General features: G+C 40.6%; 1 pseudogene; it reads right to left on the bottom strand.

Annotated features, from left to right (window-relative positions):
- Positions 1-14,319: 14,319 nt before the first annotated feature.
- Positions 14,320-16,495, bottom strand: LOC112297618 (ubiquitin carboxyl-terminal hydrolase 28 pseudogene; annotated as a pseudogene).
- Between the last annotated feature and the right edge of the window lie 5,106 nt (positions 16,496-21,601).

Genomic DNA, 21,601 nt, shown 5'->3' with positions numbered 1-21,601 from the left:
AGATGGAGGTGAGATAGGTGGGAGCAGAGTCCACTTCCCCCTGCACACGGGTAAAACACCGAGCCGATCTACTGAGGAACAAAGCGAACAGCCAACAGCACCCCAGCGATTATGAAGATAGGAGATCAGAAAATATAGAGGACACTGAAAAAGCAGATGGTAGGGACTGTTTCAGGACAAAAAGGTCCCTGGGACCAGCATGGGGAACAGGGAGACCGCAGCCCCAGGCCCGCACCAGCTAGGCCTGCCTCAGGACTCCTGGGAGAGAGCCGGGTTAATGGCTCCCTACCCTGCCAAACAAGGCTTGAGCAGCACAGAGAGAGACCTGGTTGATTGAGGTCGCAGGGAGGGGAATAAGGACAAAGTGTGGTAAACACATGGAGACTATGGGACCAAGGCTGGGGAGAGTTGAGAGTTGGGCCATGTTGGGCCATGATGCGGACAGTCCACAGTCTAGCTAGAGAGGTGGATGTGCGAGAGGACAGGCTCTTCCTTGTATGGAGTGGCAGGATTGAGCGGGAGAATTTTCCCCAAAATAAAAAGACACTCGGGGGCACTTTGAGGAATTCCCCTGCAATAACAGCTCCAGTCTCCCCTCCACCCGGCCACCAACTTGTCCAAGGAGTGTGCACATTGACTGGGGAGTGTCTGCACCTCATCTAGGAGGGAACTGTACCACAGGCACCAACTGTGGAGTGTGCACAGTGACTGGGGAGTGTGTGCACCTCATCTCGGAGGGAACTGAGACCACAGGCACCAAGGAAGGCTCCCAATGCACACCCATAACCTGGAGGAGGTCTACCATAAAAAAGACTAGGTAGAAACCCAGAACACCAGGATACCTCTTGGAAGAGGAAACCAACCAAAAAATGAAACACCAACAGCTAAGAATAGGAGAAGGTGAAGGAGGGAGTGGAAGTCACACTAACTCCAACCAGGACCTATCTGGAAATACAATTAAAGAGTGAAGAAATTACTAAGAACAAACAACTGAACAAGAGCAAGAGAATAGCCTCAAAACCTTGAACACATGGAAGAACCAGCTCCAACACAACCTGCCCACACCTGCACAACAGAAAACAGAGGTGGGGGACAGACTGACCCTCAGATAACCAGCTGGTGGGACAGACACACCAAAGAAAGTCTCAACAAGAACCAAAAACCAAAGATATACACAGAGCCAACATAAACCACAGCCCAAGATCAGTAAGATCGGGGAATGAAGGAGACTGTACCACTGAATCTCACAGGTATTCTACCACACAAGTTTACACCAAAACTCAGGGGGTCAGAACAGAGTAACATGAGAAACAGAAGCTAAAAGGAAGAGTCTCACAAACAATGGGAAGACAAAGAAACAATCCCTAAATGAAAGGAAAGGTGGAAGTCTCAGAAACAATGATAAATGAAAAATAAGCAAGTCAAATATCAGATAATGAGTTCAAAGAATTGGTTATAAGGAAGCTTAATGAGCTCACACAGAATTACAAGAACTATAGGGAAAGTACAATGAACTCACTGCAAACTATATCAACATGAAAAAGGCAATACAAACTATCAACAAAGGCCAAGAGGAAATGAAGAATACAATTTCTGAACTGAAGAACACAGTAAAAGGAATCAAAAGCAGGCTCAGTGAAGCAGAGGATCGGATCAGTGAACTTCAGAACAAGGTAGAAAAAAACACCCAGAATGAGCAAGAAAAGGAAAAGAGGCTCAGAAGGAATGAAGAGGGATTAAGGGAAATACAGGACAACATGAACTGAAATAATATCCATATAATAGGGATAGAAGGAGAAGAGGAAGAACAAGGGATAGAAAACCCATTTCAAAAAGTAATGATGGAAAAATTCCCTAATCTGATGAGAGAAAAAGTCACACAAATCCAGGATTCACAGAAAGTCCCAATCAAGAGGACACCAAAGAGGCCCATGGCAAGACACATCATAGTTAAAATGGTAAAAATCCAAGACAAAGAAATAATCTTTAAGGCAGCAAGGGAGAAACAGGAAGTAACATACAAGGGAGCCCCAATAAGGTTAGCAGCTGACTTCTCAATAGAAACACTCCAAGCTAGAAGGGAATGGCGAAATATATTCCAAGTAATGAGAACCAGAGGCCTGCAACCAAGACTACTTTACCCAGCAAGGCTCTCAATCAAGACAGAAGGCCAAACAACGAGTTTCCCAGACCAAAGAAATCTAAAAGAATACACATCCAACAAACCAGCTCTGAAAGAGATGCTAAAGGAACTGCTTTAAGGAGAGAGAGGAAAAGAGAGAGAGAGAGAGGAACTCAGGTACAAAAAAATGGAGATGAATAAGTACCTATCAATTATAACTGTGTATGTAAATGGATTAAATACTCCAATCAAAAGACATAGAATAGCTGAATAGATAAGAAAGCATGACCCATACATATGCTGCCTACAAGAGACACACGTCATGACAAAAGACCTACACAGACTGAAAGTGAGAGGCTAGAAACAAACTTTCCAAGCAAAAATGACAGGAAAAAAAAGCCGGGGTAGCAATACTCATATCAGACAAAATAGACTTCCAAAGAAGGGCCATTAAGAGAGACCCAGAAGGTCATTTCATAATACTCAAGGGATGAATCCACCCAGAGATATAAACATTGTAAATATATATGCTCCCAAAACAGGAGCACCCAAATACATAAAGAAAATCTTGGAGAACTTCAAGAAAGATACCGACAGCAACACAATTATAGTAGGGGACTTTAACACCCCACTGTCAAAGATGGACAGATCTTCCAAACAAAATATCAACAAAGATATTGTGGCATTGAATGACTCCCTAGGTGAAAAGGACTTAACTAATATATATAGAGCTTTTCATCCCAAAGAAGCAAAACACACAGTCTTTTCAAGTGTACATGGAACATTTTCAAAAATAGACCACAGGTAGGACAGAAAGCAAGCTTCAAGAAGTTGAAGAAACTTGAAATCATATAAAGCATTTTCTCTGCCCACAAGGGACTGAAACTAGAAACAAATCTCAAGGAAAAAAAACAAAAAACACTAAAAATCATGGAGATCGAATAGCATGCTATTAAACACTGAATGGGTGAAGATTGAGATAAGGGAATGAATCAAAAAGTTTCTGGAACCAAATGAAAATTTACTCACAACAATCCAAAACTTATGGGATACAGCAAAGGCATTCCTGAGAGAGAAGTTCATAGTGATACAGGCCTACCTAAAAAGAACAGAAACATCTTGAATAAACAGCCTAACCCTACACCTATAAGAACTCAAGGAACAACAACAAAGACAACACAGAGCAAGTAGAAGGAAGGAAATAACCAAGATCAGAGCAGAATTAAATGACATAGAGACTAAAAGCAAAATTCTAAGGATCAATGAGTCCAGGAGATGGTTCTTTGAAAAGATAAACAAAATCAACAAGCCCTTATGCAGGCTCATCAAGAAAAAAAGAGAGAGGACCCAAATAAACACAATCAGAAATGAAAGAGGAGAGACTACAACTGGTACCACCAAAATACTAAAGATTGTAAGAAATTACTATGAAGAACTGTATGCCAAGAAATTTGAAAACCATAGATGATATGGAAAAATTTCTAGAAAAATATAATCTCCCAACACTGAATGAAGAAGAAGCAGAAAACCTGAACAGACCAATAACACCTGATGAAATTGGAACAGTAATCAGAAAGCTTCCGACACACAGAAGCCCTGGACCAGACAGTTTCACAGGAGAATTCTATAGAGCATTTAAGAGAGACCTAACCCCCATCCTCCATAGACTATTTTAAAAAATTCAAGAAGATGGAAGACTCCCAAACTCGTTTTATGAAGCCAACATCATCCTAATCCCCAAACCAGATAAAGTAATAACAAAGAAAGAAAACTTCAGGCCAATAAAACTGATGAACTCAGTTGCTAAAATCCTCAACAAAATATTGGCAAAACACATCCAGCAATATATTAAAAAGATCATACACCATGACCAAGTGGGATTCATCCCAGGGATGCAAGGATGGTAAAATATTTGCAAATCATTAAACATAATACACCACATAAACAAAAACAAAGACAAATCCACATGATCATATCAATAGATGCGGAAAAAGCATTTGATAAGATACAGCACCCATTTATGATAAAAAAACACTCAGCAAAGTGGGAATAGAGGGAGCATTCCTCAACATAATAAGACCATATATGAGAGCCCTACAGCCAACATCATACTCAATGCACAAAAACTTAGAGCTTTCCCACTAAGATCAAGAACAAGGCAAGGATGCCCTCTCTCACCACTCCTATTCAACATAGTATTGGAAGTCCCAGCCACAGCAATCAGATAAGAAAAAGCAATAAAAGGCATCCAGATTGGAAAGGAGGAAATGAAACTGTCACTGTTTGCAGATGACATGATAGTGTAGGTGGAAAATCCTATAGACTCCACCAAAAAACTACTCAACCTAATAAATGAATTTGGCAAAACAGCCAGATACAAAGTCAGTACTCAGAAATCAAAGGCATTCCTGTACACCAACAACGAAACTGCAGAAACAGAAATGAGGAAAAAATCCCATTTATTATAGCAACAAGAAAAATAAAGTACCTAGGAATAAACCTAATCAAGGAGGTAAAAGACCTGTACTCAGAAAACTACACAAGACTGAAGAAAGAAATTAAGGAAGACACAAACAAATGGAAGCATGTACCATGCTCATGGATTGGAAGAATTAACATCATCAAAATGGCCATACTACCCAAAGCAATGTATAGATTCAATGCAATCCCTATTAGAGTATCCATGACATATTTCACAGATATAGAACTAACATTTCAGAAATTTATATGGAACCATAAAAGACCTCGAATAGCTGCAGCAATTTTGAGAAAAAAGTACAAAGCAGGAGGGATCACAACACCTGATATCAAACTGTATTACAAGGCCACTGTAATCAAAACAGCCTGGTACTGGCATAAAAACAGGCACATAGACCAATGGAACAGAAGAGAGAACCCAGAATTAAACCCAAGACTCTAAGGTCAATTAATATTTGACAAAGGAGGCAGGAGCATAAAATGGGCAAAAATAGCCTCTTCAAGAAATGGTGTTGGGAGATTTGGACAGCTACAATCAAAACAATGAAACTCAATCACCAACTTCCTCCATACACAAAAATAAACTCAAGGTGGATAAAAGACTTAACTATAAGTTGTAACACCATAAAAGTGTTAGGAGAAAACATTGGCAGGAAAATCTGAGACATTCCACTCAGCAACATCCTCTTAGACATGTCCCCTATAGCAAGGGACATAAAGGAAAGAATAAACAAATGAGACCTCATCAAAATAAAAAGCTTCTGCATGGCTAAAGAGAATAGCATTAAAATAAAAGAAAACCAACAGGATGGGAAAACATATTTGCCAATGATATCTCTGTCAAGAGCCTCATCTCCAAAATAAATAAAAAACACAGATGACTCCTCTCCAGGAAGACAAACAACCCAATTAAAAAATGGGCAAAGGACTTGAACAGACACTTCTCCAAGGAAGACATAGAGAGGGCCCAGAGACATATGAAAAGATGCTCAGCATCACTAGCCATCAGAGAGGTGCAAATTAAAACCACAATGAGGTACCATCTCACACCAGTCAGAGTGGCCAACATAAACAAATCAACAAACAAATGTTGTAGAGGATGTGGAGAAAAGGGAACCCAAGTGCACTGTTGATTGGAATGCAGACTGGTGAGGCCACTGTGGAAAACAATATGGAATTTCCTCAGAAAACTAAAAATGGAACTGCCCTTTGACCCAGCAATTCCACTGCTGGGATTATACCCTAATAACCCTGAAACACCAATCCAAAAGAACCCATGCACCCAAATGTTCATAGCAGCACAATTTACAATAGCCAAGTACTGGAAGCAACCTAAGTGTCCATCAGCAAACGAGTGGATCCAAAAACTATGGTATATTTACACAATGGAAATCTACGCAGCAGAGGGGAAGAAGGAGCTTATACCCTTTGCAACAGCATGGATGGAACTGGAGAGCATTTTGCTAAGTAAAATAAGCCAGGCTGTGAGGGACAAATACCATATGATCTCACCTTTAACTGGAATATAATCAACAAAAGAAAAAAGCATACAAAATATAACCAGAGACGTTGAAGTTAAGAGCACCCTAACAACAATCAGAGGGGATTGGGGAGGGGATAGTGGGGAAAAGGGTTTTCAGGAACTACTATAAAGACACATGGACAAAACCAGTGGGGAGGTTGGAGGCAGGGGAAATAGGTGGGTTTGGCTGGGGTGGGATGGAGGGGTGGCGAGAAAATGCAGACTACTGTAATTGAACAGCAATATGAAGATGTTTAATTAAAAAAATAAATAAAATAAAAGTAAATGAGAGATAACTTGAAAGATATACTGATCTTATAAATACAAATTAATGTTTTATAGGCCTCTCAAATTAATAGAAGAAACCTTCCCAGTACAATACAGAGCACAGTAGCTTAAGTGTAACCAATAAAATAAATTAGTGAACAATTTCAAATCTAGAATTTTTTAATTTTTAGGTAAAAAAAATCTCATTTATCTAATATATAATTATATTAGATAATATCTAATTATAATTGAACAATCTGTTCATAGACTTTCTTCATTACCAAGTAGCATCTTATACTTTTGTAAATTGATCTACTTTTTCCAACTGAAGATTTCCAAATGGTTGTTCATATGCAAATCATTAGAGAAATAATATTTCCTAAAAGAGACTGCATAAAGCATAACAACAATGGACTCTTCCTGAAAAAGTGTGGTTTTTGCCAACTGAAATAATAAACTAATTCAAGAGTGGGGAAATATAGTAGAAAAAATTAACATGAACAAATGAAGACAGTTATATAAATTATGAATATTATCTTTTAAATAACTGTGCAAATAAAAACTTTTTTAACAAGTGAATTTGTAATTTGATATCAATACTGATGCCATTTGTTAAGGGTTTTAAGTTGGTTAAATACTTTAATTACATAATCTCATATAACAATTTGGACCTAAAAAGCAAGATGATAGTAAAAAATGAAAAACTTGTCAGTGGATGTGGAAGAAGGAATAGGAGCAAAAAAAAAAAAAACATGCTAAATTTCTTTCCACACATATGACAAAGGGAATAAATATTATTTTATTCCTCACTTTTGTCAATTAGGGAAAAATATTTCATATACATGTATATATAATATATTAATATCAACATTATATATATGAAAAACATGTGTGTGTTTATTAAAAGTTATTAGACTCATATATTCCAAATAACTACATAAGAAAAACTGGAGAGCATTATGCTAAATTAAATAAGCCAGGCGGTGAGGAACAAATACCATATGATCTCACCTTTAACTGGAACATAATCAATAGAAGAAAAAAGCAAACAAAATATAACCAGAAACATTGATGTTAAGAACAATCTAACAATAGCGGGGGGGGGGGGGCAGTGGGAATAGGTGATTACAGGAACTACTATAAAGGACACATGGACAAAACCAAGGGGGAGGGTGGAGGTGGGAGAGGGAGGGGGGTTCAGCTGGGGTAGGGTTGAGGGATGGGGAGAAAAGGCATACAACTGTAATTGAATAACAATAAAATTTTTTTTAAAAAAGAAAAAAAATCAGTTAAGAATAAACAGTTCTGAATAGACCAAAAATAAACAAAAGTCATTTTATTGGGCCCTATGCTGTGTAGTTGTCTATCCATTTTTAGGTCTGCCATAAGACTCATCTTTCCAGAAGCAAGCACATGCATTAGAACTGAAGAGCATTATGCTAAATTAAATAAGCCAGGCAGTGATGGACAAATACCATATGATCTCACCTTTAACTGGAACATAATCAACAAAAGAAAAAAGCAAACAAAATATAACCAGAGACATTAAAATTAAGAACAATCTAACAATAGCCAGAAGGGAGGGGAGAGGGGAGGGTGGGGAGGAGGATTTTCAGGAATTACTATAAGGGACACATGGAGAAAACCAAGGAGGAAGTAGAAGCAAAGGAAGGAGGTGGGTTTGGCTGGGATGAGAGGGAGTGGTGGGGAGAAAATGCAGACAACTGTAATTGAACAACAATAAAGTAATAAAAAAAAACGACATCAACAGAATATTAAGGAACAGGGTACCTTCTCTTTTCTCTCAGAGGTACCTTGTTCTTGCTAAGATGTCTCATTCTCAGATTTCTCTATAGTTTATACCTCTGGTCCAACCCAGAGTCATTGAATAGTAAAGATATTTTCATTAAGCAGGTTAATCTTCAGCATGCCTGAATAAATGACCCCTGACTAGGTAATCTGTCTACATAAGAAGCAAATATTGAGCTATAAATCCATTCCTAAAACCCCAGAAGTGCAAAATCAAGGAATCAAGAAAATGGAATCCGATGACTGAATGTAAACTAGTTAGCATAAGATATATGGAATTTTGAATAGTGAATCAATCTATTTCTGGATAGAACTGCATGTAAATCATCTCTAAATAACTGATAACTCTATGCTGGATATTTTATAATACTATAGTGTCCAGAAACTTTCATGTTAAAGATTTCAAATTATTCACATTGTATCTTAAAATATGATAATTTAGTTTACTGTCAGGGGAGGTAAAGAGTGGCTAGCTATTATCTTTGGAATAAAACATCAACTCTAAATGAAGTTTGGTTTTTATTGTTATCCTTCAATCACCAGGAGAGTTGAGCCTTACAGCCACCCTTGTAGAAATAATCTTCCATTTATCTTTGTTGATATTACCTCTATTTTTTTTTACTGTAGGATTATTAAAGCCTGTCTTCTTCAACTTCTCAGGATAATTCTAGATGACTGCGTAAGAGATACAAGGTGAAGAGTTGACTACTATTATTTCTAGTTTTGCTATTAACTGAGTGATGGGTGTCTCTAGGCCTGAAATAGAAACTTAGTGGGAGCCCCAACAAGGATAGAGCTTTGGAATGAGAAGAGATGTTTATTGAAACTATTAATTAAAATTGATTAAGGCAGTCAGAATCTCAGGATATTGGATAGATTGTAGTAAAATATAACTCAAATAGCAACTTAATGAATATTGAAAGAAAGTTAAGGCTCACCTATAAAAAGCTACACAGGAGAAAGAAAATCATGGTAAGAAAAGGTGAGGACATCAAGAGGTAGGAGTCACTTAGACTTCAAGAAATAATTGCAAAATAAGTCTAATGAGTTTTAAAAACAAAAGAAGTTCTGTTTGGGGACCAGAAAGTTATCACTGTGACATAATCCTTTTGAATCTTCGGCACTTAGTATAGTGTCTAACATGTAGTGTATTTTCATTACTTGTTTGTGCATAACTCCACGAGCTATATGTCTGTAGTATGGAGAGTCAGTGCTACCTGAGACAGATTATCTGAAGATGTTGTAGACATTAATAAACAGAAACCTCATTTAAAATGAAGTCAGGAGGCCAGAGGGGGAGCTCTTATGTCCTACATTGATCTCTGAGGTCAAAAGGAAAAACTGTTTATAATAGCTCTCCCAACTTCCTCTTCTCTATAAAATTGTTTCCCCTTTTGTTTCTTAGTACTTGCATGTGTTTTGCCATTAGACCACATGGCTTGAATTGCAATTCTTTGTTGTTCCTAAAAAAAACACAAAAAACTTGCTGGAGAAATATCTGGCTGCCTAATTGATCAATGTCAATGTAATTTGGTGGCCCATACTGGGATCCAGAGAAGACCCCTGTCAACTCCAAGGCTGGCGAGCAAGCTGGTGAAGTACTCATGGAGCATATTGCTCCCTTGAGGACTTAAGAGTTTGAAGGTAAGTCTTTCCCTTGGATGGGAGCTCCTACTCTTTTTGCATTTTGACATTTTTTTATATGAAAAATGCTGCTTTTTAAAAAAGGTTTTAATTTATTTATTCTTATAGAGAAGGGAAGGGAGGGAGAAAGAGAGGAAGAGAAACCTCATGTTTGGTTGGACATATGCTTTAAAATATTAAAGGATAGTTTAATAAATTTATTAGCTCTTGAGCATCCCTAACAGATTCCCTGTATTCCTTTTCGTATGTGAAAAAGAAAGGTACTCACCCCAAAACATGATGGCCACTATTGATCCATAGGGTATTATAGCAAGTGTATGTTGTGGCAACAGAACATTATCACCTTAGAGCCTTTACTGTTACTGGTTGATGAGTGCATATGCTGGGCCCACCCCTTCTCATGAATTGAGGCACTCAATACTCTGCATGTGGAGCAAGAAACCTGGAGACTTAGTTGATCATGGCTTCTTGGCCACACGGCCTCCTGGTCCAGAAGCAGTAAGAAACTCTGGAAGACACCTCCAGCAGCAAAGTGCCACCTCGCCCAGTGGAAGCTGTGGTTTGGCCCATCAGCAGCAGAGCATTAGTCAGGAGATGACCAAGCCATTGCAGCTGCTGCAATGTGGCCTTTGGCCACAAGGGCAGGGAAGCTAGGCAGCCTTGGGTCACAACAGAGTCAGGGAAGTCTCCCTTACCTGTTGGAATAGTGTCAGGGGGAGGTTCTTACACTGAGCATGAATGGATGGGGCCTAATGTGCTAATGGCTAGAAAGTTGAATGGATAGTGCCACAAGCAAGCCAAGAGCTAGAAAGATAATTGGGTAGGGATACAAGCCCTTGACCCTGCCTTTCTGATACCAGATTGAGGGTGGGGCCATGGGAGGCAGACACATGTTCCATAGAAGTCAGAATGGCAGTTGGAGGGTTCTGGCCCAAAGAGGCCTGCCAGTCTAGCCTAGAGAAAGAAGGGATTGGTTGGGAAGCAGACCTACCCAAAGTGAGTGAAAGTTTAGGAGGTTAATTAGCTTTCTGAGAAATATCTAGCCCATCTTATACCCAAAAGGAATATAGCCCCAGAGGAACAAAGAAACACTCTCTCTCTTGCTTGTTCCTCACTTGGGACCTGCAGTTTCCTACTTGTCACTCGCTGATCAGTACCAGCTTTTTCTTGCCCGCTGCTCACTGTTTGGGTCCTGAATTAGACTGGTGCACTTGTAACCAAACAACCAGTGGGATCCTACCACTCACCACCAACAGGCTAAAACTCTGGAGGCGGAGTTTAGTGGAAAGGGGAAGAAATCTTTTATTCAAAGGATATATAAAAGGTAGGAATTCCTTCTTTCTTCCTTTCTTCTACCTAGTGTTCCTACCTTTTGTGACAGCATGGTTGTAACTGGAGACTATTATGCTAAGTGAAATAAGCCAGTTGGTGAAAGACAAATACCATATGATCTCATGGATAAGAGTAATCTAATGTAAAAAGTAAGTTAACAAACAAAACAGAACCAGAGACATGGAAACATGGAACACACTGACAGCTACCAGAGCAGGGGCAATGGTGGAAAGAAGGGGAAGGGATTAGTCAAAGAACATGATGAAAGACCCATGGACATGGACAACAGTGTGGGGATTGACTGTGGGAGCGGGGGTGAGTTGGACACAGGAAGGCAAAAGGGGAAAAATTGGGACAAATGTAATAGAATAAATAAGAATAATCAAATAAATAAATAAGAAAAAAGAAAAAGGATATACAGTTTGAAATAATGGCAAATTTTACCTAAAGGCCCTATTCTCCTAAGATACCCAAAGAAAATCACCCTGCCACCCTCTGCCAGGTCTGCTGAAGTTTGCTCTAAAAACTCCTCCCCACAAAAAGTACTGTCTTTAAGAAATGCAGCTGGCTTAACTGGTTCCAGTCACTGACTGGATTCATGAATATTTTGGAGTCTGTGTGTCTGGGTGTCCTATTCATGATGTGCTGCCCTTTCCTCTGGCCATTGCCCTCTGGTTCATCTGTGAGCCTTTCCAGGCAGCACCCTCAGAGTGCAGCTCTAGTTGCTAGTGCTTCAGCAGCTTCCTGTGCTTGGGAGGGACACTGAGAATGTTCCCAGACTCCGCATTCTCCAGGGCCTGTCTGCCCAGGGACTTGACCTCCTGGCAGCCAGGAAAGAGGAGAGAACAAAGAGAGTGGCATTTCCATGCTCTCTGCTTTATATAGTCCAGCCCCAAATCCTACGCATGGCAGAAACATGTAGGATGATATATCCCTCCATGATGCCCATTTGCCAGGGCAATTGCTCATGATCAGTCCTCAGTGTTTCCCAATCACTGCCCCATATCAGGATTGCCACCTCTCTTGCTGCTCCTGGGGTCCCTACTCCTCTCTGCCCAGTGATCTGGTCAGGCCTCCCCATTATAATCCCCACCTTTAACACTTCTGGGCTTAGTAATCTTACAAAGATAAATGGGCAAAGATCTTGTGCTTCAGTAACTACTTTCTGCTCACCAAGACCATAGTCTTACATAGCCCCTGGTCTAGAGATCCCTAAGAAAAGGGGGTCTTGGGTGGAGTATTTACATGAGGGAGAAGGATCTTGCAAAATCCAGGTCAGTTGGTTGTCCCTGGAAAGCTGTGTATGTGATATCCAAAAGATGGCATTGCTAGACAAATTGATAACCTTGTTGAATTTTGGAGGTTACAAATTTGGCAAGAGGGTTAGAAGGCACAATCAGAACCATAACAACTAAATGAAAGGGGTAGGGACTAATTCTACATTGTCCCCTATTAAGAAAGAATGGCTTATTTGGAGGAAGGTGTGTAAGGCGTGTCACACATGTCCAAAGCCCTATTGCCCATAATATTTAACTCAAATTAGGCTGAGGGGAATATTCTGATATTTCCCCTTTAACATTTCTGGACCCTTTATGTATAAACCACTAGGGAATAAAATGAAAGCTGATAGGCTACCCCATACTTCGCCAACTAAACCATCCTGTCCAGCTAAACCACTGAGTGTCAGGAAGTGGTGATGCAGACAGGCTTCCTAAATGAGGTCTACACTGTGTAACAAACACCCAGGTAAATGAGGTCATAGGTACCTTACTTATGAAAACAGAAGGAAGAACACACAGATTAATTCACACAACAAATCACAAACCTGTCTCTGAGTCTGCAAGGCTGTCTTTGGAGAAGATGTCCAGTTGCAAGGGCTTTGCTGGAATGATATCATGCAATGACACTTTGACAGATCCTTCGTGCCTGTAAATTAAACATCTGTGGTGATGTCATCTATTGTTGAGGTAAATAAGTTCAGCTTCCAAGTAAGAACAAAACTTTGAAGACAGTGGCACCTACAATTGAGAATTGTGAATTCCTCTCCCTAATACTACCCTCATTTTCATCAAAGACACTGACAGTTTTTATTTTGCCTCATCATTTGCATGAGTACACAAGCAGCAATTGATTACTAGCTTCTTTAAATAAGCATTGCTAGAACTTACACAGGGAACCTTTAGATTGACCCTTATTCAGCCCCTGAGGGCACAGAAACCAAGCCCCAGACTTGCCATCCGCCTTTGCCTGCAGTGCCTGCACTCCTCAAGTCCTTGAGGTTCTCATTGTGTCTTAAGGTTCCTCCTTGCCATCTTTCAGGAAAACAACCTTCATTCCTTCCCTAGAAAGACTGCCATGAACCACACGACCAAACAAGTGCCAGGACATTCGCTCAGTAGGCTTTCATTAGCTTTGAAAGTCAACCTCAGTTCCGCATGTCTTTCTGCTGACTTCCAGAGTCCAGCAATGCCTCCTTCAGTCATTACATTCCAGTCAAAGTATTAACTATTAAAACTACAATTTGAAACTGGTCTTATTGGTTTCATGAAAAGAAGCTTTATGTCATTACTCAGTCATTAAGAATGCCAAATTCTGTAGGGATCAGGTATGAAGAAAAATACAGAGCAAAAAGGAAAATCGTTGTCCTTCCAATATCCAACGAAATTGCATTTACATGCTTTATGCTTTCCATTGTTTTATTTCCAACTTAATGTGAAGTTTTAACTCTCAGAAACCCTCTATTTCCATTAAAAACAGAAGGACAGACAAAGTTTCAGGAAAAAAGAAAGGGGGGAACTAAACCTTGCCTTAGAATCTTGTCTCACACTAACTGATCTAACAAACAACCTCTCCTAGGTCCAAATGGCCAGAAGCCCCAAAGGTAGAAACATTCTCTCACCTACCAGCGTGCCAACTCTTCTCACAACAGAGACAGGAGAATTCTTGCTGTAAACAAAACAACAAAGCTCCCCTGGGCCCCCACAATATCCAAAAGCAAGCATAAAACTGAGAGCTGAGGTTTCTTTCCTTTCAAATTAAAACTCTCACAACCTTCTATATGCATTCAAATTTAGCCATAACTCATTTTCAATCCTTGTTCTTTTCAGTCCTGGGAAGGTCCATACTCTAACTAAGTATCAAGAAGCTAAAATTCCCTAGATTTGCAAGCACATCCTATTCTCAGCTGATAGAGCCTGGAGTATTCCTCATGGAATGCCTCACTCCAGGCTGAGTTGGTGAAGAATTCCATTTGAATCTTAGAAGACTGCTCTTCTTCCTACTCCTCTACTTCCTGTTCAAATCTCCAGTTATCTTCCTGAATGTAAGGCTTACGATCAACAGATAAGGCTTCCAATTCTCCTAACACCTGGTTTGTTTTACTTGCGGTTGAGTCTGCATTGAAGTGGGGTAGCTTGTTGTTAATATACATTAAAAAGTAAGCACTAACATTACTCAGGCCTCCATGAGAATCTCTTTCAAGTTCTTCCCGGGAAGATTTGGTAACAGCGATATCATTGTACTTCAGCCAGACTTGCTTGTTAGGGTTGATTATAGATATAGGCATAGTAGTGTCCAGCATTTGCTTGTACTTCATGAACAAGAACTGCGTGCAAGTGACTCTAAAGCACCTAAAAAGAGAGATGATCATAGTACACATGCGTAATAGTCTGGTTAATGCTTGCAAACAATTTTTAAAATTTTGTATATCCTGTTCAATCTCACTCCTCCACCTCTGAAGACAGGTCTTAGCAAAGTTTATGTTCTCGTGTGCGATTGTTCAAGGAGCTGGGTATGCAGGCATTTCCATAGATGACCAGGAAGTTGTTATTTATTGTCATAGCCTGGGAAGAGCTTTCTCTACTTGTACTTTCTTTGAATGTCAGGTCAGAGACTGGGCAGTGCACTGAAGATGGTGGTAATGTCATGCTGTGCCACTTTGAGACATAGAAGTTTCTGAGGCAGGTTTTGCACTGGCAAATTCAATGACATGTTTCACAGTGTCTGAAAGTGGGAAACAAATTGGACATGAGCTGTATGTCACTTACCTTTCCAGTTTTTGCTCTAGGACTTTTACTTCCTCCTTCAACTTCTGAATATACTCTTTATTACTTCAAACAAGCTCTTTGTTTCTATACATGTACCTGTCCATATAAATGATCTGAGGAAATCCCAGCTTATTGTGAATTTTCTCTGTCTAACAAAGGGATTGATTGAACTCAAATCTCGAGAGTTCAAAGGTTAACACTGGATGTAGTTTTGTAAACCAACATTCTTTTCTATACTTAACTGAATGGTTAGAAGCAGCTCTATGTCACCCACCACCATGGCCCCTTCCAAACATTTGTCTAAGTTATAATAACTATTTACCTGAAGGAGATTTTGACCAAAAGTCTCACTGTTACAAAAGAGATTTCCTCCACAAACTCTTTCAGTGAGGAAAGTACCGTAGAATAGCTATACCATTGGGTTTTCAGGTTTGCTCCTGGGATATCTGTTAGCATGAACATCTAGCTGGTATGCATCCTCTAGCCAATCCAGGAGCTTATGTGTGAATTCACTCACATCTTGTTGCTATTCCTCAAGTGATCAAAATGCTCCCTTTAAGACATCCAGGGCTGCTGAAGAGTCAAAAATTTGCAGTTTGATCCCGTCGTCAGAGCAAACAAATACTCAAGCTCTTGCATAAACATGATATTTTTTATTTTCTGTGTGATTCAGACAATTTACAAATACATTTTGTGGCAGAGTGTAGCTGAGGACAAGTCTTTCAAATTCAGTTAATTGAAAGAGAGCTGAATAACAGCTCTGAAGCAACATTGTATTGCCAACATTTTTCAGCCCAAGTAATTAACCATCAATTGGCCCCTAATCTTTGGGATTGGGATTTTCTTCCCAGACTTCACAGCATGTTCTCTTTGAGTATTCAGTTTCTGCAGAGATTGCTTTATGTATCCTGTTAATATCTCTTTTATCAGCTTGAACTTTGGGGGACCTCAGTAGACTCAAATCAGTGATAACCTGAAAATCATCTTTGTTCTCATGAGTAAGGTCTATTGCTTTTGCTAATACTTCTTTGTTGGCAATACTCACCACTACTGCAGGTGATTCTATAGTCACAGTTTCTTGACTGGGCTCCTTAACTCTCTCATCAGTGATAAGACTTAATGCCAGAATGACATCACTGGCCTTCAGAGGTTCATGAAGAAAGGAAGGGTTCTGAGTGCCCTCATTTCCTCTGGGCTGATTTAACAGCACTTGGCAGCTCAGCTGTGGCAATCTGCTGCTCCAGACACATTGTCCTGCTGGAGCACCACAGCCATAGTCAAGATACCCTTCTATGGGTCACTGGCCTTCTGTCACTGCTGCTAGTCCAGCCTTGCAGGAGGAGCAGGAGGTGGAGAAGGAAGCCCCACCCCCACCCTCCACCCCACTCTGAATAGGGATATTCCTGAGCCAAATTGGGTGCCCTGACAGGTCTTTGAAGGGGAAATACCTCATTCATCATATAGGAGTGGGGCTATTTCTCTCTGGGCCCTATTTCAGCAAAGAAGGTGGTGACAGGGGCGGTCTTCCTATAATCTTGTGTCCTAGGGCCAGGGCATTAACTAGACTTTCCTGTATCTTATTATCAGGGAAGGGTTTTGGGGCCATTTCTCTTCTCTACACTATCAATCAGACCTCTGTATCTGGTAAAATCCTAATATGCAACAAGATGAACTCCTTAATACAAGGGATCTCATCCCATTTGCCTAACCATTGGAAAAACAAATCTAATCACATGATGTTACAGTAATTGAGGGAACCATTTAGGGGTAACCTTTTCTTGCAATCCAAAGCATACATAGAGCACACAATGTTACAATAATAAATAGCTAGCTTAGACATTAAATGATGGCGGTTCATGGACTAGTCTGCTAAAATTTGGCTCTGTGGGCTCTCTCTAAGAGCCAAAACAGAACAACCCTTGATGGCCCAGACATACAGACCCATAATTATAACCACAATGAGACCCCAGGCAAGCTGGAAACATATAAACAAAAAATTGAAACCATGACTCCACTATCGCAACAAATGCTCACAAGTAAGTTTTTGTCAATAAATCTCACAAACAGTGGTCCCCAGGCAATGGCCTCCCTAAAACTCAGCCAGTCATCCCCAGATCCTGGTTCATGACCCCAAAGCTAGTGTGATCCTCCCTCCTTTTAGACTCTGTTCCCTTCCCAGACCCATTTCCTTTCCACCTGCCAGGCTTGTATGGCCAACACCTCTAGCAGGCATGCAGATAAATTCCCATCAACTGAGAAACCCTACAGTTCCACTCCTTGGGGGCCCACTGGCCACAAGCAACTAGAACCCCACACTGGGTGCCATTATTATAACCAAGCTACCAGTGGGGTCCTACCAATTGCTACCAACAGGGAAAAACTCTGGAGGCAGAGCTAGGTGAAAAGGGAAGCAATTTTCTTATTCAAAGTCTATACAGTTTGAAATAATGACAGGTTTCTGCCTCAAAGCCCATTTCTTCTATGACATGCAGAGAAAATCACCCTACCACTCTCTTTCATCTCAGTTCAAGGCTGCACCAAGAACCTATTCTCCCACCCAAAAGTACCATCCTTTAAGAAAGGCAGGTGGCTTAGCTGGTTTCTAGTCAATGTCTGTCTTCAGGCATCTTTCAATGTCTGTGCCTTTGGGTGTCCCACAGTGTGCTGCCTTCTTTCTCTAGCTGCAGCCCTCTGTGTGCTTTGCTGGGCAACACTCAGTGCAGCCACTAGCTAGCACCACAGTGGCTTCCCATTTTGAGGATGAATACAAGAATGTTCCCAAACCACGTGGTCTCCAGGGCCTATGACCCAGTGAGTAGAGCTTCCAGAAGCTGAGCAACAGGGAAGAACAAAGAGGGCAACATTTCAGTACTCTCCACTTTATATAGTCTGACCCAAAATTTTCTGTGTGGTGGAAGAACCTGGGAAGGTATTTCCGCAGTCACACCCCCCTGCCCGGTTATTGGGGCAACTGCTCATTTGCAGTCTTCAGGGCTTCCCCACTCCACTCCCACCTTGTGGGGGGTGGTGCAGCCTCTTATGCTGCTCCTCTCACCTGTATCCCCACTCACATCTGCCCAAAAATCTGGCCTGACCCACCTCCCTGTTATGCATTGGCCTGTCCTCTCCTTGGCCACCTGATCTTAGCAGTCATGAGGCCCATGGCCTCCAGAATAGAGTCTCTGTCTCATTGATCTGGTGAAACATTCACCAGTGTTTCTCTGCACTCCTGTATGGGAGCATGCAAACTTGAGGCCCTAGCAGCTGCATGACCATGGCCCCACTGGCTCCACACTGCAACCTCCAGGAGGAAGACTGAAGCCAGACAGCAGCTGGGAATAAGCTAAGCTATGACTGCTTAGCAGTCACCTTGATCTCCAGAAGATGATACTTTAAAATGGAAAAGGAAATCTGGGCATTGCCTTTGTTCTGATCTTGCTGAGAATGGCTGGGTTTTGTCTTGGTTTTGCAGAGATGAGCTTTGAGATGCGGAGCTCCCCACTCTTCAAGATGGAGCAACATCCAAATAAAACCTTTAACTTTTCCATCAGCACCTGTCCATCAGTTTGGCTTTTGTGGCAACAGGCAGCCAAACCCACATTTTTTTTGTTTGGTGACATTACTACCAGTTTTTTTTAGTTAAGGCCATCAAGGAAATTTTTGCGGGATCCCCTTTAACCATCTGTGTACCCCATTCAGTACAAGTTCTTCTGAATTCTCATCACACTCAACATCTTCCAGTCAGTGTCTCACCTCCTATGAAATCCTTTTTTAACTGCTACTCACAAAACTCTTTCACATTATATGATCTTTAACCCTGCTACTCTCCCCTCTCCATTACCAATGAAACCCCTCATTATTGGGAACTGCCCTGCCTGGTTTCAGAAGCTATAACCCCCCATGGTTAAGGCTGAGTCAGAGTTGGGACCATAAGCCATGAAGGAGACAAAGCTTATCTCCCTGGCAGAGGTGCCATCTCTGCCCACTTCACCCTGCTTGGCCCTGAGCTTGACCAGTTAGCCAATGGCGGGTAAGATTCCTCAAGGGAGGAACAACCTAAGACAGGCATTGGTCATCAGGAATAAGCCCACAGGGAAGGACTTGGGGGGGCTATAGAAAAAGGGGTTGATGGACCCTTGCCCCTCAGCTTTGAAATAACCTGAGTCCTCATTCTGTCTGCAGGAAGTCTCCTAATCTCTTGGCTGCCTTACTTCCCTTGCCTGATTTAAGCCTGAAGCAATAACAGAGGGCAGTGCAGTCCTGTGCTGGGAGGGGCGGATTCCCTGGGGAATCAAGCCTAAGAAAACATGTGTAAGATCCTGTGAAACTTACTTAATTTGTACCCTCAACTTAAAAGATAAGGGTCCAGACCTGAGATGTGTCTGGCACCCAAGACACATCATTAGACCTTTAACTAATTAATTGTAACTCAGAATAAGCCCTCAAAGTTGTCTGTAAGTTATGTATTGTTTGACCCTTACTGCCTGACAATGATTGATGAGCTTTATTTGTATTCCTGTGCGAAATGAACCTAATAAAAGCCCATGGAGGAAAAGTCTTGGGGCCCTTCTCCTTTGAGAGATCAGCCACCTCTCCTCCCCAAGCAGATCATGTCTTGGTAGACTTATTCTCATCTGTGGTGGACGCGGGGCTCAGACATAAAGCTCCGTGACAACTCATGACTGCTTAACACTGACAGATCACCTCCTGAGCCTTTGTGATAATCTGCATGAAACTCTTGAGAGTTATACCAACTACTCATGGTTCACTGATGATTCTTATTTAAAGGGTGAAAATGGCAATATCAATCCCTTTTGAGGTAATTGAAGTAGTATCTTTGTCTTTGGCTACTATGGCCTAAAAAACCGTCTTGTATGTGTTCACATGTGCCTGAAACCTAGCCAAGGGCAAGATTGCCAACATTTGTACAGATAGCAGATATGTTTTTGAAGTAGTCATTATTTTGTCATGTTGTGGGAGCAACATGGCATCCTTATTTCCAATAGAAATAGAATTAAAAATGGCCTGAATATACAGAAATTATTGGATGCTATATTGTTGCATGCCGCTTTAGCTATCATTAAGACCTCAAGGAATTCTAAACTCAACTCTCTGGAAGCTAACGGAAATAATCTTGCTGACACTTCTTCAATGAATGCTTTTAAGGGAACCAAGGACAGTCAAAACTCTGTCATGGTCCACAGGCACATTTCCCCAAATGATAACTGGGTGGTAAAGCTCAAAAATTGACCTCAAAGATTGGAAATTCAATTATTGATTTGATAAAAAATATATAAAGCTGTTGTTTAGGCCAAATAACAGCCTATTCTTACCAGAGGCTCTACAGTTCCCATACTTAACTACAAAACATGCATCAAATCATTGGTCCACTGACAAAATGATAACATTATTAATCATTATTGATGGGGAAGTATTAATAATACTGCTTACCTCACTTGTCCCAATTGTCAAAATTATAATCCAGGGAAGCTTATTTGCACTGCCCCTGGACACTTTAAATTTTTTAACGAATCACTTCATTCAGTTTCCACTGTACATAGATAAAAACATGCTTCATTTTGGCCCGTATGTTTTCTCAGTGAACTGAAGTTTGTCCTTGAAGACAGGCTACTGTCTGCTTTGTGGTTAAGGTCCTCTTGGAAGATATTATCTCTACTTGGAGAACTTCTTTTGAACTCTATAGAGATTGGGAAACCCATTTTACTGGTCAGATCCATCAGTGAGTCTTTGCTATTTGACCAGTTTTACAACACTTTTACTGCCTTTACCACCATCCATCCTCAGGTTTAATATTAGTCTTAATAAAAACATTATTAAGACTAATGTGGTAAAATTTATAGATGCTCCTCAAAACTTTTGCCAAAAACATCGCTATTCATCTCTCTAAATGTCTAGTTTAGCACCTTTGGAATTCATAAAATGTTCTGCTTTGAGATAGTCATAGGATGCCCAATGCACATAGACTCTGTCTCTTTTGATCCATAGCTGACAAAAGGAAATATATTTCAATGTTGTAAAGTCCTAATTCTTTTATCAAAGTTAGATATATTTTGGTAGAGCAATCTTTTCACAGTGTGCTCCAGGAAGATGAAAAGACCTTAAGCAACACATTTTGTAACCTGAAAATTTTGTCTATTGAAAAAGCCACCTCCCAAATGATGCTATTTAACTTCTCTGAAAAGGGTCCTATCAGATACTGCTAACCAAGTCTTGTGCTGCCAAATTCCAAGAAATACCCACCTAGATTCATATGACATATATCTAAAGAAAGCACCTTAGCTTTGACTAGAGTTGTACACTATGTGGCAATCTGAAGGTAAAGATTTCCCCCAAATTGAAGCAGATGACATCTGATGAGAG

Source organism: Desmodus rotundus, chromosome 3 (genome assembly GCF_022682495.2).
Source record: "Desmodus rotundus isolate HL8 chromosome 3, HLdesRot8A.1, whole genome shotgun sequence".
NCBI lineage: Eukaryota > Metazoa > Chordata > Mammalia > Chiroptera > Phyllostomidae > Desmodus > Desmodus rotundus.
The sequence above is the reverse complement of the archived record's forward strand: the minus strand, read 5'-3'. Positions and strand labels throughout refer to the sequence as shown.